General features: G+C 39.1%; 1 protein-coding gene across 2 annotated transcripts in view; it reads right to left on the bottom strand.

Moving 5' to 3' along the window:
- Nucleotides 1-17,699, bottom strand: part of MVB12B (multivesicular body subunit 12B) — a 269,437-nt gene that overhangs the window by 236,101 nt on the left and 15,637 nt on the right. Inside the window, exon 2 of one of the 2 annotated variants that reach the window (XM_035015798.1) lies at nt 8,416-8,457. The gene's annotated coding sequence lies outside the window, so the exon portion shown is untranslated. Of the gene's footprint in view, nt 1-8,415; nt 8,661-17,699 lie in introns of those variants that run through there. The other variant, XM_035015796.1, reaches the window with a different exon arrangement.

The raw sequence follows: 17,699 nt of genomic DNA on the forward strand, positions 1-17,699 counted from the left end.
CTTAGGGCAGCTGACATATGGTCAGAGGGTGGATGAGGCTATGGCCAGGCCTGGGGGCTTCCAGCAGGATGCTTAAGGCTCTGGGAGGAAACTCCCCTTCCTTCCTTCCCTCCCCCTTTCTGAGAACTCCTGCATCTATGAAGGAGGAAGTGGGCCACAGAGGATCCAGAGGAAGCAGTTCTGGCTTGTGCAGAGGTAGCTACTAGAGTTAGATAAGAAGGCTCAGGATTGGGGAGATCTGTCCAAGGAGGTGACTTTTAAGTTGAGATATGTATGATAAGTCACAGCCAAGTGAAGAGCAGGTGATAGAAGGACAGAGTGTTCCAGGAGAGGGGAAAGAGCATGTGCAAAGCTCCAGTGGCAGGAAGGAACTTAACATGTTTAAGAATCAGAGAGAGAGGGGCGCCTGGGTGGCTCAGTCGTTAAACATCTGCCTTTGGCTCAGATCATGATCCGAGGGTCCTGGGATGGAGCCCCACATCGGGCTCCCTGCTCAGCAGGAAGCCTGCTTCTCCCTCTCCCACTCCCCCTGCTTGTGTTCCTTCTCTCACTGTGTCTATCTCTGTCAAATAAATAAATAAAATCTTAAAAAAAATTTTTTTTAATTAAAGAAAAAAAGAAGCAGAGAGAGGAGCACCTGGGTGGCTCAGTTAAATGTGCAACTCTTGGTTTTGGCTCAGGTAATGATCTCAGAGTCCTGGGATCGAGCCCTGCATTGGCTCCACACTTAGCGAGGAATCTACTTGAGGATTCTCTCTCTCCCTCTTCCTCTGCCCCTCACCCCACTTGCTCATGCGTGCTCTCTCTCTCACTCTCTCTCTAAAATAAATAAATCTTAAAAAAAAACAAACTATATATCTAAAAAAAAAAAAGAATCAGAGAGAGAACAGATATGGCTCAAGCAAAGAAAACAATGGAGAAAGTTAGGGAACTTTAGGTAAAATGGATGGTCGAAGATGTGTTTGTTTCTACTCACTCCTGAAATCTTACCAAAATGGGCTTTAATGGAATTTAAAGATGTATAAACCCACCGGATAAAGAGAACAGGAGAGGAAACAAAAGCAGATGGAGATATTAACTAAATTTTGGAACCTAGGAAAATGGATGATGGCAACAGACTTGCAGAGCAGGGAAAGCTGAAATCTGAGCCTGCAGGAAGGGAAGCCAACTAGGAGCAAACCAATTGGCCCCAGGGACCTGTGAAAGGCTCAGGGATGGAGGCTAGGTACTTCCGAAGGGGGCTGGGAGGGAGTAACACAAGAAGCAAGGTTCAAACCTCAGTTGGCCAGGGGACCAACCACACCTCCCACCACAGCTAAAGATACGAAGTTTACCCTCCAAGAGGTTGGCCAGAGGCTCTGGACTTGAAGCATTAGCTAAGCAAAGAGTGAGGCCCACACTAAAACTAGCACCCCTGTCCTCTCCTGGTGCTCACAGGATGCTGGCAGATGGGCTTAGAGCTGTCTCCACGCCTCCTTCTCCCTCCAGGCCAGGCAAATGGAAAATTTCTTTTCTGGGAAAACTGCCTGGCACAAGTAAAGAGGTCTACAGAGACCACCAAGGGCCCTCCAGTGAAATAGCCAGTGTCTGTCAGATCACCCTGGGGTGAACCCCACCCACGTATGCAGAGCTTCCAGTCAGGTCCGTACACAATACTGTGAAATATGAATGACAGCCAATGATCACCAGATATTTGTAGAAGACTCTAGAATGAAGACAGAGACCAGAGATTTAGGAAAATAGGAAAAGGCAAGGAGGAGGAAAGAGAGACAATACAGGGAGCCGGGAAACACTTGAATAAGCCTCTATAAATAATATCCTCTGAAAGATAAGACACTGTAGCCATAAAAGGAGATGAGAATGTTATCTATGCATGTTTCAAGGGAATGTTGAGAGAAGATGGAAAGGCTGGAAGGTAAAGTTAAGAGAACCCAGAAGTTAGAATAAAAAAGAATAATTTTTTAAATAGAAAGTAAAATATGAGAAAATTTAGGCATATTATTATGAAATTCTAGAACACCAAGAATAAAGAGAGAGCCTAGAAACTTCCAGAAATGAAGAAAGTTGTACACAAGGAACTGGGAACCAGAATGGTACGGAATTTCCAAAAAGCAACTCGGGAAGCTAGAAGATGCGCAGCAAAGACTTAAAATGATAAGGGGAAATAATTTCCAGCCAAGAATTCTGAGTCTCACTTAGTTATCAATTAACTGTGAAAGAAGAATAAATACATTTTTAGACATGCAAGATTTAAAAATATATATCAGCACCTTTGAATTCCTTTTCAGGATGCTAAGAAGATATGCTACAGTTAAGTGAGGGAGAAAACCAAGAAAGAGAAAAGCATGGAATATGGTAAATGAGATCCAACAGAAAGGCAAAGGGAAAACCTGGAATGACGGGAAGGAAATGTGCTAAGATGACAGTCGTATGCCAGGGAGGCCTTGAGAAAAATCACCCTGGAGCATCACAGGAATATGCAAGGCCACAGGAAAACTGTGTCCAGTAGAGAAAAAAAAATATGATAAATTACGTGATGAGTTTGACCATAATATGGGGAGGGGTATTTTAGTTCATTGGCAAGTCTGAGGCAGAGGTGGTCAAGAATCAGAAAACCAGGCAAATATAAAAAAAACAAATGAATTATTAACTCTGGGAAAAACAAAAGTTGTACAGGAAAAGAATGTATTAATAGTACACTACAGGGCTCAGCTGTTACCAATCTTTGCATAGCCCTAACTATATAAATATTGAGTATTCAATTAACAAAAGCTGTGATGTTATCATGTTGGAAGGATGAGAAGAAGGGAAGTGTATGATGTGATGTAAAAGAACTAAATCTTCATCTGATTCTCCCTAGAAAGTCAATAGATTTTTCTTAAAAAATGTGGAACTAGCCGCATAAACCATTGCCTTGAAATACAAAGGAAAATAGCAGAAGAGATCATTAAAAGCTGAAAGTTGCTGTCCCATGGAAAGGGAAACTGAGGATGTAGCAGAAACCCCTGTTTTTTGTTAGAAACCTTATGCTGCTATTTGAGTAGGAAAACTGGAAAGATCCCTCAAACAACCTATCCACTTGAGGTGTTCCTGCTCAGGCTTACCTTACCTGTTCTAAATGAGGTAGGTTTTGCTTTTGCCTTAAAAAAAAAAGGGGGGGGGGGCTGTAGTCAGACAATGTGGGTTTGAATCCCATCTTTACCACTTACTACTTGTGGGAAAACTGCCTCACTCCTCTGAGTCCCGCTTTACTGGATGAAAATGTGATGAGACTCCACTCCCACAGGGCTGGTGTGGACACCCAGTGACATGGACAGCACAGAGCTACAAGAAATGTGCCAAGAGAAACCCATCACCCCACTGCTGGTGTTTCCACAAAGATGGGGCTCCACCGGTGTAACAACCCCACCCTTGGCCCATCCACTCACTTCTCCCTGCAGACAGAAGTTTGCTCCAGAAGTGAGTTCGGGGTGAGGAAGAGGGTGTAGCTCGGCCCCTTCCCTGCCCTGTTCTCAGAGCCAGCTGTCCATGGGAAGCCCCCATTCTGGACATCTCCTCCAAGCCTTAAATGTGCAGGTACAGACTTGATCCTCACGGAGAAGAAGGCTCCACTGGGGGCAGTGGGGAGGCCTGCTCATTCAGGGGAGGGTTACTATATGATGCACCGGGCTTACACCTATTGGGCTAGGAGTGGAATTTGGGGAGCAAATTAATATTTGAGGGCTGAGGGTGTTGGTGAGGTTTGCCATCAGGTTGTTTCCACTGGCGAGTTGCTGCTTTTATATAGGCATGGGCCTCAGCAAAAGTGGGTTGTGCGGGTCCATCCAGGCCTCAGGGGAAGGGCTGCTATAGCTCAACCCGGAATACACAGTGCACACTTTGGCGTGGGCCATGCAGGTGGCTCTCAGCAGATGTCAGCAGCTGTGGGGCCTCAGCGGACAGGAAAAGCAGAGGGGATGTTTTAATTAGAGGGAAAAGAAAGCACTTTATCCATGCACTGTATTAGTTTCTTAATGCTGTTCTAATAAACTAATACAAACTTAGTGGCTTAAGACAACACGAATCTACTCTCTTACAGTCCTGGAGGTCACAAGTCCAAAATGGGTTTCACTGGGTCAAAATCGAGGTTTGGGGAGAGGTGAACTACCTCTGGAGGCTCCAGGAAGAATCTGTTTCCTTGCCTTTTCCAGCTTCTAGAAGCCCTCTGCACTCCCTGGCTCATGAGCCCCTCCTCCATCTTCAAAGCCAGCAGCCTAGCATCTTCCAACCTCTCTCTCTCTCTGCTTGTTATTACATCAACTTTTTTTCACCCTGAACTTCCTGCCTCCTTCTTACAGGGAATCTTGGGATTATATTTAGACCTCACTGGGATAATCTAGTCTGATCTTCCCATTTCAAGATCCTTTACTTAATACATCAGCATATCCCTTTTACCATGTAAGGTGACACAGTCACAGCTCTGGAGACTAAGACATGCACATCTTGGGAGGCGTTATGCACCTACAATGTTAACCTTTTAGACATTAAGACATTACTGTTGTTTTCGTAACATTTATACTGTGCTCAAGTTCATGAATGCTACACAATGTACACACGTGAGCCTCCACCTTTATACTCGTAGTATGAGAGTTGGGTAAACAGCGTGGTAGGCAGCCAAAATTCCATTCTCTTATGGTACATTCAGGGCCAAGGGAAGCTGTGCATTTATGTGGCTTGCCCATAGGCTCTTATGGGTCACACTCCCCACCATGTGGTCTAAAGTTGGCTCTGGAATAATCATACCCTTGGATTTTAGAGATCCAAATTGAGACTTCACTCTCAGGAGAACAGCATATTTTATTAATGTACAAATGAAAAGGAAAAGGGAATCTGTAACAAAGAGATGTGCTGTCTTCTTAGGTTTATAGAGAAATAACTCAATAAAATGATTGTAAACCCAAAAACTACAGAGAGGTTAAGAAATCCTGTCCTTGGAGGATTCTGTCTCTAAGATTTAAGTTGTCCAGAAAGTTAAGGTATACAGAAAAAAGTATACTTCAGACCACCAGAGCAGGAGCAGTGGAAAAAAGAAAACAATTAAAAATAGCCCCGGACACCTAGGTGGCTCAGGCGGTTAAGCATCTGCCTTTGGCTCAGGTCATGAACCCAGGGTCCTGGGATCAAGTCCCGCATCAGGCTCCCTGCTCCGCGGGGAGCCTGCTTCTCCCTCTGCCTCTGCCTCTGCCTCTCTCTCTCTTTGTCTCTCATGAATAAATCAGTAAAATCTTTAAAAAAAAAATAGCCCCACTGAATAGAGGAAGAGACACACTGAGAACTTTGTAGCAGACTGGACGGCTATGAAATGTCAAATGGGATCTTGAAGGCAGAAGAGACTGATATGAAAGGGAAAAGTAGACCAAGCATTAGAGAAGGGGCCACATCTTAGCTGTTACTACGCCAGAAATGGTGCATGAGGAAACATGCCAAAGACTGGAACGATTCTCCCCAGGGGAACCATATCCAGAGAGCCAGTGGGGAATGGCCTCTTTCACACACACACATATATGCACACACATGCATGTGCACATACATGCACACGCTCACACACACACGCACACAATGTATCATATCATTGGAGCCACTGGGAACTCTCAACTTAAGACCCCAGAGCATCTAAACCAAGGAGTTACAGAAAATCTGGACAAATTTGAGAGGAAAGAGGAAGAAGATCAGCACAAAATACTAGAAGCATTACAAAGTGAGTTTCAAGGTGATGGAACCGTTGTAGCTGGAGACCAAGTTATGACTTGGCCTCTCAGAGAATGGCCTGATAAATCTAAGGAATTAGGGCTTTCTAAGGCAGTGGTTCGTAGCCCCGGCTGCACATGAGAATCACCTGGGGAATCTTTTGAACACAGTGATGCTTGAGCACCACCCCAGATCAAATAAATCAGTCAGCATTTTGGGCAAGGGTTCTCAAACTTGAGTAGGCATAAGAATCGCCTGGAGGGCTTGATAAAAACACTGATTTCTGGGCTCCATACCCCAAGTTTCTGATCAGTAGCACTGGGGAGGTGCTGGAGAATTTTGACTTTCTAACCAATTCCCAGGTGATGCTCAGGCTGCTGCCCAGGGACTCCACGTTGAGAACTGTGTTTTCTAAGGAAAGGCACTGCAAAGGTATGACAGATGAAATGGGGGCTGGACAGGACAATGAGAGATGGAGGCAGGCCTAGGTAGATCTCCGGGGCAGGATTATCCTATTTAGGAAGTGAGGCCTGGGCAAGATTTGTTTGCTCAGTGGATGCTTTCTGAATGGCCAGACCTTCTGATTTCATTCCCTCTCACTCTGGGGGACCTCCTAAGACAAAAACAGTGCCTTCCCGAAAGGTGAAACACAGGAGGACATGAAACTGCAAGGAAAGGTCTCCTTGAGGCATGGAGCAAAGCAAGTCTGCACCCTTTGAGCACAAGGTGGGGGGACCTTGGTCCTCACCAGGACCCCAGGGAAACAGGTTACAGGAGCTTCGATCGAAGCTTCAGCACGGGCATCTGCTGGGAGCGGTTTTGCAGCAAAAGCGAAGTGTCGGGATGAGGACGCGAGCTTCTTTAGAACAGTGGTTCTCACACTTTGCTGCACACTGGAATTACCTGGAGAGCTTTTAATCTGCCCGGTGTAGGCTACCACCCATATCAATTAAATCAGAATTTCTGGGGGTGGTACCCAGGCATTCAGAGTTTATAAAACTCCCCAGGGGATGCCAAAGGGCAGACAAGTTTAAGGACAGGACCTTGCTATTCAAAGTGTGGCTGATGAATCAGCAGCCCAGGTTATTACCTGAGAGCTTGTTAGAAATGCAGAATCTCAGGTCTTATCCTAGACCCACTGAATCAGAATCTGCTTTTGATCAGTATCTCCAGGGATCTGTGTGCACATAAATGTCTGAGAAGCACCGCTCTAGAAGGCCTAAGCGGTTCCAAAGCAAAAGGCACTAGCAGTGGGAGCTGGGTGCAGCCCCAAAACACCTACTCCGAGACACATGGAGGCTGTATCATTCTGTATCATTAGAGAGAGTTCTGTTCATGAACCACTGGCATTCCAGAAACAGGCTCTGCGGAACAATGCTGGAGGGAAAGAAGGTGATCTCAGGCAAAATTTGCCAAGTTGTCAACAGTGGCTGCCTTTGGCAGGACGGGTAAGTGAAGCAGGAAACTTGAATTTTTGTTTTCTGAACAATCTGAATTTCCTAACTCGTGTGTGTGTGTGTGTGTGTGTGTGTGTTTGGGGAATTGGTAAGGATTATGTGGATGGTAAGATTACGGGACATTCTTTAACATTTTCTTTATTAAAAAATCTAATAAATGGTAGCACTTTTTTTTTTTAAAGATTTTATTTATTTATTTGAGACAGAGAGAATGAGAGAGACATAGAGCACATGAGAGGGGGGAGGGTCAGAGGGAGCAGACTCCCCGCCGAGCAGGGAGCCCGATGCGGGACTCGATCCCGGGACTCCAGGATCATGACCCGAGCCGAAGGCAGACGCCTAACCATCTGAGCCACCCAGGCACCCGGTAGCACTTTTTAAAAAGCAATATACAAAGCAAAAGCTATTAGAAATACCAAGATGAATTTGGCAAAATCACAATCTTAATAGGATACCTTAATATTATTGCCTCACTTTGTCAAATCAAGTAGGCAAAAAGAAATAAAAATATGGACGATATGAATAATTTCATTAATAAGGTTATTTACTAGATATATTTCAAAATCTATAATCTACATACAGAGAATACATAACCTTAAACCTTCCACATGGTATTTTTAAAAAATGAAACGTTTTTCTAGCCCACAAAGGAAATGCTAAGGAAGTTTAAGCCACATGAGGGCAGAGAACATGACTGTCTTGTCACCACTGATTCTCAGTGCCTAGCATAGAGTCTGCCATAATGTCAGTGGTCAATAAATATTTATTATAGTTAAGGTTGTATTTTATCACCTAAATGCAATAAAATAGGAAGTCCATGAAGAAAGTTTGAGCAAATAAAAAGCTCAAAGCATTTGGAATATGAAAGAAACTCTCTCGAAGAATCTTTAAAGTCAATATAATATCAACTGCAACTCAAGAGTACTTTTCATGGAATTTTACAGGCTGATTCTAAAATTAATATGGAAGAGCAAATGTACACAAACTGACCAATTAAACATTAAAGATAATCTATGTTTTTATCTGTAAGATTCGTAACTTTGTAAATTAAAATGGTGTGACAATGGTATAGGAGAAGACAAATCAATAGGTAATAAAATTGAGTAGAGTTCAGATAATATCCTGTCCCTTGATTCATTAATCTAAATGAGATGCAATAGCAAATGTGTGAGGAAGTTATATACCACTTGACAAATGCCTCCCGTATGAAGCAATAAAAGTAGATCCTTACCTCACACTATCCATAAGGAAAAAGTTCCAATGGATTAAAGTCCTAAAGCAAAACACAAAACAATTGTGTTAGGAGAAATACAGGAGATTGTACGATCAATCTGGGGTATGGGAAGCTTCTTAAATAAAGCACAAAAACCAAAAGCCATAAATGCAAAGTTTAGTAAAGTTGACCACTCTATAAGCCATAATTCTTACAAATCATTAAGAAAAAGACAAACTAGGGGCGCCTGGGTGGCTCAGGTCATGATCCCAGGGTCCTGGGATCAAGCCCTGCGTCGGGTTCCCTGCTCTGTGGGAAGCCTGCTTCTCCCTCTCCCACTCCCCCTGCTTGTGTTCCCTCTCTTGCTGTGTCTCTCTCTGTCAAATAAATACATAAAATCTTAAAAAAAAAAAAAAAAAAAGACAAAGACAAACTAGAATAGGAAATGGACAAAGAATATGAACAGGCATAGAAGAGGAAATTCACATTCACAGAAAAGGAAATGCAAATGGTCAGTAATCATATTGTAAAAGTTGTTTCATTTTACTAGTAATCAGGGGACTAAATGCAAAGTAAAATAAAGGGATAATTTTCAACCACTAGCTCAGCAAACTTTTTCCAAGTTCTAGTATAACAAGGGTTGACAGGATGGGGGTAACAGATTCATACATTATGAGAGGAATATAAAATGTCTATGAAAATGTACATAGAATGGCATTCCCACTTTGAAGGGCATTTGGGCAGGATCAAAATGAAAAAAATGCATATTCTATATCATGACAATACCACATCTTTGCTTCTATCTTACAGAAACACTGGCATGCACTCATTCCTAAGGCAGCTTGTACATAATTTTAACTGCAACATTCCTTTTAACAGCAAAATCTGGAAATAATCTTAAGTGTCCAAGCAAAATGTGGTTGAATAAACTGTATTAAACCCATACTATGCAATAAACTGCAATAGTGAAAATCAGTTTGATGCATAGATATTGACAGGAAAGATGCTTATTACTGATAGAAAAAAAAAGGTATAGAATAGCATATACAATAGGACTCTATAAGTTAAAAAGAAAATCCATAGCAAAACAAACTGTATTTTCTCTAAGTGCATGTACATAAATGCCAAAAAATCTGGAGTGTCACTCAATAAGGCAAACTGAAATAATGTGGTGCCCCTTTCTGCTCTCATCTAGAATCTTCCTAAAAATCCTATATAAAATACTCCACAAAATTTTCAAAATACAGACCTATTCATTCTCTCTTTCTCTCTCATACGCACACACACACATGCACGCACACACATAAATACACATACATGAAAATGCCCAGATGTGAGAAATAAAGAGGGATATTTTCAAAAACCAGAGCTGTAGGTGTACAAACTGACGTTCACTAGCCCTGAGGTGAGGAGACCAGATATTAAATAGAGAATGAATTTGGAGATGTCTTAAAACAATGTGGAATTATTTTTCTAGACAAAATAACATGCACAGTGTGGGAGGGAGTGGTCATCAGATCCCTAAACAGGTTAGGAGGAGGGTATGAATACCGATTAACTTCTGACTTTGGTAATTCAAGCATGCATTATAAAAATTTAAGCTTATCATCTGAAAGCAGAGAAATAGATGCTAAAACTTCCAAGCCACTGGAGGAGAACAAAGGAAGGGAGGGAATAAAGAAATCTGATCCATCAAATACAAGGCAGAACAGAGGGGCAGGGGAAGAATAAATAAAGAGAAAGCATAGGAAACAGCACAAAATTAGATGGTATAAATATATGTTAGTATTTAAAATAAATATAAGTGGACCAACTCTGCCAATTAAAAGACAAAGATGCTTAGATTGGGGGAGAAAAAGCGAACAGCTATAGCAGTGTAAGATGATGTCTCAGAAAGACTGAAAATAAAAGAAAAGAAAATATTTTATCAGAGAAATTTAATTTAAAAAATAACTTAAAAGGTGGTGTAGCTATATTAACATCTGGCAAAACAGATTTTGAGGGAAAAGCAGATAGAGATAAACAGCGATGTTACATAATGATAGAAAACAATTAAGGGCAAAAAATGTAAGAATCTTGGGGCACCTGCGTGGCTCAGTCAGTTAAGCCTCCAACTCTTGACTTTGGCTCGGGTCATGATCTCAGGGTCGTGACATCGAGTCACACATTGGGCTCTAAGCGGGGCACGGAGGCTGCTTAAGATTCTCTCTTTCTCCCTCTCTCCACAACCCCGCTAAAAAAAAAAAAAAAAAAAAGAGAGAGAGAGAGAGAGATTTAAGAATCTTAAACTTGTATGCACCTAACAACCTCAAAATGTATACAGCCAAACATGACTGGAATTATAAGGAAAAGCAGACACATCCACAATCACAGAGGGAGATTTTTAATGAACTCTCTCTCATATACATGTCGAGCAGATGAAAAACAAAATTAGTAAAGATAAAGAAGACTTGAACCATACAGTTAACAAGCTTGAACTTGTAAATCTGTTTAGCATCCTGTACTTAAAATTTAGAGATGTATCAATCTTTTGAAGCATTTATGGAACAGTTATAAAAATAACCAGGAACTAGACCAGACTAGTCTTTGAAAACTCCAAGACATGCAGACCATATACTCTGACAACAAATAAAACTAGAAATAAATTACAAATAGATGGCTAACACACCCCAATTAGGAAATTTAACAAAAATAAAAGTACAATATTTTAAAAAACATGGGAGACAATACTGAAAGAACAAAGTGCTTTAAAAAGATGGAAAATCACTGAGTTAAGCATCCAATTCCAGTAGTTAGCAAAAGAGTAAGTAAACTCAAAGGACAATGATAAAAACGAGAAGAAAACAGAAATCAATTATGTACCAATTAAATTAACCATACAGAGGAGGGGTGCCTGGGTGGCTCAGTCGGTTAAGTGTCCACCTTTGGCTCAGGTCATGATCCTGGGGTCCTGGGATTGAGCCCCACATCAGGCTCCTGCTCTGCGGGGAGTCTGCTTCTCCCTCTCCCTCTCCCTCTGAGTGCTCTCTCTCTCTTTCTTTCTCAAATAAATAAATATTTTTTAAAAATTAACAGTAGAGAAGATTTTTTAAGTCCCTAAATCAGTTCTTTGCAAAGACTAATAAAATATATGAACTTCTACCATGATTTATCAAGAAAAAAGAGAGAAGGCACAAATAAACAATATTAAGACTGAAAAGCAGGGGGACAAAACTTTGGATATAATAAATCACAGGAGGATACTGCAAAGAAGTTTATAATAATAAATTAAAAATTTGAACAATTTCATGGATAAGTGTTATTTATAAGTGATCCAAGAAGAAAGAAGCAACCTGCGTAGATTTTTAATCACTAATAAATTGGTATCCATATTTTAGTATCCACCCACAGAAACAAAACAGAACAAAATTATCCAGCACTGATGATTTTATAGGTAAGTTATCAAAACTTCAAGAATAGAAATCTTTATTCTTTACCATTTGTTTTAGTGAATGGAGAGAAAAAGGGAAAGCTCCTTAACACATTTCACGAAGCAGGGACAACCTTAATACCAAAACAGACAAGGAAGCTACAAGGACTGCATGTTATAAGACAATCTTACTTGTGAACATAGATGGAAAAATGTAAATAAAATATTAAACAAACTGAGCAATGAGTGAAAAATGGAGCGAGACATTTATATCAAGTAGAGATTATTTGAGACATGCACAGATAATTTAGCATTTAAAAATATTAATGTAATTATCCCAGTAATATATATATATACATATTTTAATCTTTATTTATTTTTTTAAGTAATCTCTACACCCAATGTGGGGCTCAAACCCACAATCAAGAGTTGCATGCTCCACCAACCGAGCCAAACAGAAGCTCCATAGCCCAGTAATATTTAAAAACAAACAAAAACATATTATCATTTGATGTGATAAAATTGAATGCTTATTTATGAAAAGTTACCTAGGAAACAGAAAGGGGCTTACCTGGTCTCCTAATGGGTATGTACTGGCCAAAGGGCATAAACTTCCAGCTATAAGATGAGTTAAGTTCTGGGACATGTACAGCATGGTGACTATATAATTCGGTATTGTACATATGTAAGTTGCTAAGAGAGTAAATCTTAAATGTTCTCACAACAAACACCACCATCACCATAACAAAAATAGTAATTATGTGAGGTGAGCATGTACTTAACTAACCTTATAATGGTAATCATTTTGTAATATATACATGTAGCAAATCATCACATGGTACACCTTAAACGTGCACAATATTATATGTCAATCATATCTCAATAAAGCTCAAAAAAAATAAGGCCAAAAAAAAGAAAAGTCCCAACATACATGATAGTTAGTGCTGAATTGCAAAAAGCATCTCTGTGAAATTCAGAAAGAAGCAAAAAAAGATCGCTATCACCACTTGTATTCAATATTAGACAAATACAACTGAGGAGACAAAAGAAAAAAGATAAATGGATTAGAAATGACAGAATTATCATTATTCCCAGATTTAAAAATCATTGCCTACATCTGAAAAAATTCCAGGAAACTCTACCAACACACTATCAGAACAATAGAGTTCCTCAAGCCTGCTAAATACAAATCCCATATATAAAAATGGACTGCATTCCTATACACTAGGAACAGTTAAAAAAAAATATAATTCAAAAAGAAGACACCATTTGCAATGACAACATCCATAAGACCTGTAAGAACTTTGAAGAGAAAATTATAAACTTCACTGAAGGATATAAAAGGTCTAAATGAATGGATAACTAACTCATGTTAGGGGATGCAAAGACTCAATAGCACAAAGATGGCAATTCTCTCTAAACTGAAGTATAGATTTGCCATTCCAAAACATCAAGAGAGTCCTCCATGGAACTTGATAAGCAGATCCCAAAATACGTATGGAATCATAAAGGGTCAAGAAGAGCTTTTTTTTCCAGTGTGTGTGTAAGCTAATGTATTCTCCGATATATTCTTCTGCCAGATACGGAGACTTACTATGAAGCTAGAGTAGTTCAAATAACGTGGCGTTAGTGCCAGGACAAACAACTAGGTCAAGAGAACAGCGGAGAGAGCCTGGAAACCGAGCCGCATGTACACAGGACTAGCACAAATGAATGACAAAAGAATGGACTGTTCAATAAATGATGCTATAATAAAGAATAATGGAATGATGGAATTAGAATATTGCCATTTTCCAAGCCTTAACGAAGTCATGGATCTAGGCACAACAATAGTTGTTAATATCCCAAATATGTGATGTTGGACATTAATACACCTGCTGATGGAAATACACAAAATCTTGGATGAAGTATTCTTGCCAAATGTCATACCTGAATGTCATCAGGTCTCTAAACTAACTGTTTATAGGAAACACCAGGACAGAGGAACATGTTGAATGGTACCACCACAAATATACAGTCAGGAAAAATTAGAATGTGGGAATCTGTACAGAACCAACAGTCTAGTTTCTTTAATAAATAAATTTCAAGGGGGAAAAAAAGAGGAAGGAGGTATCCATATACTAAAATAGACTTAAGAAAATTCAGTCAACAGCAATACATGGAATTTATTTGGATGCTGATTCAAACCGACTGTGAAAAAGAAAATTATGATACGATTTGTAGAAATCTGTTTATTGGTATAAAGGAATTAATGTTTTTTAGACATGTTATTGTGTTCAAAAGAGATCTGATCTTTTAAAGATTTCATGCTCAAATACTTAAATATGAAATTTTATGATGTCTGACTTTGCTTTAAAATAATTCAGGGGAGGGAATGATTGGCGCTATGGACGAAACAAGATTGACCATGAAATGAGCATTCATGGATGATGAATACATGAGGTTTATTATCCTATTTCCTGTATTTCTGTATATGTTTGAAAATTTTTTAAGTAAAATGTTAAAAAGGAGAAAAATAATGCTGGAATGAGGAAAAGACATACGAGGAAAAGACAAAATAAAATTCCTAATAATTCCTATAAAAATTATACATCAGATAAAAAATTAATTCCAGGTGGACTAAAGACTAATTATAAATTGCAAAAATCTTGAAACTTAGACATAAATATAGGAACATGTGTTTATGACACTGGAGTGGGAAGGATTTCCTAAGCAAGACAGAAAAAGTGCTAAACCATAAAGGCAAACATTAATAAACTTGAGTACATAAAAATAAAGTATTTGCATACAATAAATGATACTATAAACAAAGTGAAAACAGAGCATAGTCTGGGAGAAACAATCTGCAACAAAGTATTAGTGTCCACAACATATAATGAACTTTTACAAATCAGATGAGGGGGAAATGGACAAAGGCGATGAACAGGGCCTCTGAAGAGAAAATCTCGATAGTTAAGAAATATGTGAAAAGCTCTGCAACCTCACAGGTAATCAAGAAAATGCAACTAAGTGACAACAAGATACGCTTAAAAAATCAGATGGTACCTAACGATGGGGAGGATGCAAGGAAACAAGCCTCTTCCAGAACATGGTGCTGGTGGGAATGTACACTAGTATGATAACACTGGAGATACTTTGATAATACTGGACCCAGACCAGTGGAAGGGGTACAGACCTTGTGATGTAGCAATTCCGCATCCACATATCTACCCTAGATAAATCTACCCTCCCCCCACCACCTAAGAAGACATGGATACAAATGTTTATCATGTACTATGTTATTGTTTAAAAATGGAAACAACTGGACCTTAGAAGGGAAATGGCAAAATACATACAATGGAATTAGCAAGCAGATAAAATGAAAACTAGATCTATGTGTATCAACCTGAGTAAATCTCAAAATCTTTAGAAAGTTATAGATGGTATGCTACGATTCATGTACACTGTAGAACACACAGAATAATTCTGTGTATTGTTTGTGGATATATGCTTATGTTGTAAACATATAGGGATGGGTGGTATCCCTGGGGGGAGGGGAGGGGAAGGAAGGGATGGGTGGGAGAACTCCAGAACTCTGACAATGGTAAAATGAATATGTTATATCATTTTCTGTACCTTTCTGTTGAAGATATTTCATAATTAAGATTCTTTTTTAAAGAAAATGCATTGGCTTAATATCCTCCAAACATTATCCTTGTCACACATTAATTAAAGATGATACGATTTTTCTGTATGGGAAGCCCCAGCTAATTAACTGAAAAATACTTACAACTAATAAGAAACAGTGGCTATCTCTAGGGGCAGAATTATCGAGGTACTTTCACTTTCCAATGTCTTAAATTGTTCGAATTTTAAAATGATGAACATGTATGACTTTTATATTCAGAAAACAATGATATTTCCATTTTGAAAATTAAATAAGTTGGAAGGGTAAAAAGTCAAAAAACGAACAGCATTTGGTAAGGCAGCCATTTATAAAATAAATGTGGCAGCAATAAAAATTCAAAGTAATATTAGAATAAAAATATAATTCAAGAGAGCAACACAAATTATTAAACAGTAAAAGAAGAAGTGCAGATATATGAAGAGAACCATACAACTTGACATAAAAGGCACCTGAATAAATAAGAAATGTACAAGAATAAGCGAGAAATGTTCCAGAATGAGAAGAGTTGATACATACCACAGAAATGAACTCATTCTAATCATTCTATTTTTATAAAGCTGTGTTTTCTACTTAAAGGCAATTAATGAAAATATTTCCATGTCACTAAATATTTTGCAGAGGTTCTTAGGCTAAGCCACATGGACTCCTAGGGAGTCTGGGGGTCCTTAAATCACTGAAATTAAATGCGAACTTTTCTGCATGTATGAATCTTTCTGGAGAGAGTGTTCACAACTTTTGAGAGATACTAAAGTAGTCCATTCCAAAAAAAAAAGACCAAGAACCACTACTACTGGTTATTTTTTTTGGGGGGGGGGTAACCGCTTTATTGGATGTAATTCACATATCAAACAATTCACCCATAAAGTGTACAATTCAGTGCCTTTTTAGTATATTCAGAGTGGTGTGACCACCACCACAATCAATTTTAGAACATTTCATCACCCCAAAAGAAACACTGTACCCTTGGCAATCACTCTTCCAAATACCCCATTACCCCCAGCCCTAAGCAACCAACCACTTTCTCTACAGATTTGCCTTTTCTAGACATTTCATATAAATAAAATCACACAATATGTGCTCTATTGTGACTGGCTTCTTTCACTTATCACGGTGTTGTCCAAGTTCATCCAAGTAGTAGCAGGTATCAGCACTGCATTCCTTACTTATGGCCAAATAACATTCCACTGCCTGGATCTATCCCATTTTCTTTATTCATTCATCAGTTGATGGGCACTGGGCTGTTTCCACCATTTGGCTATTATGAATAATAGCTGCCTTGAATATTTCCATAAAGCTTTTATAGGAGTATTATTTTTATATGATCAACAACCATCTGTATGTTCTTTTCTGTCAACCATTTTTTTTTAGATTTGTATTTCTCAACACTTTTTCATTACCAACCCTAAAAGGAGAAAATTTTGCTTTAATTATTACAATTATTTTCTTATAGTTTAGACTATTACAATTAATAAATTTATTTAATCAACCAATTAAAAATTAAATTTCATTTCTTGCTATCAACAGGAATTAAATACTAAGGAATAAGACTTATTCCTTAGAGTTGAGTTTTGGATGGCCACAAACCATTGTAATATCTGAGATACTCTGCTCCCCAAGAAACAATTTTTGCCCACTCTTGGGCACCATAGGACACACATTGAGAATGTACGCTTTAGAGCCTTTGCACATTTTTCCTCTATGGGGCTGTCTTTCTATTCATTTTTTAGGAATGCTTCATATGTTACAGAACCTGGCTCTTTGTGATGAGTTGCAAATTATTCCCCCCAATCTGTAGTTTCTAGGGATTTAGCTTCTGATGGTTTTTGTCTTAAAGATATTTTTTTTTAAAGATTATTTATTTATTTGAGAGAGAGAATGAGATAGAAAGAGAGAGCATGAGAAGGGGGAGGGTCAGAGGGAGAAGCAGACTCTCCGCTGAGCAGGGAGCCCGATGCGGGACTCGATCCCGGGACTCCAGGATCATGACCTGAGCCGAAGGCAGTCGCTTAACCAACTGAGCCACCCAGGCGCCCTTAAAGATATTTTTTAAAGTAGTTGAATTAATCAATCATTTTATGGCTTCTAGAAAGGTCTTTGCCATTCCAAGATCAATTCTGCTCAGATTATAAAAATATTCTCCTATGGTTTATGGTTTCATTTTCTGTTTAAACCTCTGATCTACCTGAAATTTATTATCGTGTAAGGTACAAATTAGGGATCCAACTT

Source organism: Mirounga leonina, unplaced genomic scaffold, assembly GCF_011800145.1.
Source record: "Mirounga leonina isolate KUSES-001 unplaced genomic scaffold, KU_Mleo_1.0 Mir_170, whole genome shotgun sequence".
Lineage (NCBI taxonomy): Eukaryota > Metazoa > Chordata > Mammalia > Carnivora > Phocidae > Mirounga > Mirounga leonina.